Below are 1754 nucleotides of genomic sequence, written 5' to 3' on the forward strand. Positions count from 1 at the left end.
TTTTTTTTTTTTTTTGTTTTGGCGAAATAACTATTAGTTCCGAAATATCTGTTAGTTCCGTTTTGCACAATACATTCTAATCTTTTATTCTCGGTTTTTTTTTTTTTTTACTCAGAATCCATTTTCCTACTGCTAACACAAATAACTGGTTGTCATGAACAATGTCGATCACAGAAGCACATGCCGTTATGTGGCAATATGTTTAGCTAGTATAAACGCCCACCAGCAAAGTTAAAAGCAGTTGCAGTTGTGCAATAACATCAAATTAATCAGTTCCTGTAAAGCATGGCGGGAGACTTATCTGCTCTCTTAGGAATTTGTTAGCATACTGTTCTACTTTCTCCATTACAGTCAACGATATTTCCGGCACTTAAGTAGCCATAAGAGCTTCGGCAAATGGCCATGCTGATAACACCACACCTTGAGTTTTCCTGCCAAATGCTGTGGTCAGTTGCAGCTGGCTCATATTTCAATTAACTTTGATCCCACAACCTTTCTTAGCACCATTTAAATGCACCGTGTAGGTAGAGTACAAAGGTTCTTGTATACTTTCTGATCGTTGGAGTCCACTTTCCTCAAATTCTAATTTTGAACTCTGTAATCTGATCCCTGTTATTGACAGATTCATTCTTTCCTTCATTGAACTGCGGTGATGCTGGAAGAGTTTAATTGAACAAATTGGCACCAGTATCTACTTATTTTTTAAAGCTTAGTACTTACTATAACGGTCTTTTTGACCTACCCGCTAAGTTACGAGAATATAAACAACTCAGCTTCGGTTGTCAAGTGGTGGGGGACAAACAAGACACGCACATACATACATACATACGTACATACATACATAGGTACACACACACACACAGATACAGGGGGCTTCCACTCAGCTTCCGTTCTTCAAATTTTCTCACAAGGCATTGGTCGACACGGGGTTATAGTAGAAGATACATACCAAAGTTACTGCGCAAAGGGACTGAAACCGTATGCTCATGACGCAAACTTCTTAAGCTACATGGCCATTACTAGCGATTTTCTTCTGTCTGCTTTCATATAAGCTGACATAGCCTGTACTACCGTGCAAGGAGAACCTTTGTATCCTGTTGCCACCTTGGCCATAACGATTCACATATGTTCGAAGCTGGGAAAATGCTAGGCATATTACAACCTTAATTTGAAACGAGTTGCTGCTTAAGCTATCCACACTCAACTCCTAAGTCATTAATGAAAAAAAAATTCTTTAGATTCAGGTTATATACCAAAACAGATCTTATCCCAGTCTGTCCTCCCGGTTTTCAAGCAGAGAAACAGATCTCTCGCAGTTAACTATCACCCAGTCTCACTCACCTCCCATATCATTAAAGTATTTGAAAAGGTGGTGAAATCAAGGATAGCTGGCTTCCTGGAGAGCCACAATCTCCTAAATTCAAAGCAGCATGGCTTTCGCTGCGGCAGGGACTGTCTAACCCAGCTCTTACACTACATCGATGATATCCTTAAAACCTTGGGTTCAGGTTCAAACTCTGATGTCGTATCTTGACTTCAGTAAAGAGTTTGACAGAGTCGACCATGATACCCTACTGTCAAAATTGTCAAATGTTGGAATCCGTGGAGAACTACTACACTGGATCGAGTATTTCCTGGAGAACAGAACACAACATGCTGTGATCGGTGGAATCCACTCAATCCCAGCAAAAGTCATCAGTGGTGTCCCTCAGGGGACAGTCTAGGGCCCGCTTCTCTTTACAGTCTATATAAAC

The sequence above is a fragment of the Octopus bimaculoides genome, chromosome 5 (assembly GCF_001194135.2).
Source record: "Octopus bimaculoides isolate UCB-OBI-ISO-001 chromosome 5, ASM119413v2, whole genome shotgun sequence".
Taxonomy (NCBI): Eukaryota; Metazoa; Mollusca; class Cephalopoda; order Octopoda; family Octopodidae; genus Octopus; species Octopus bimaculoides.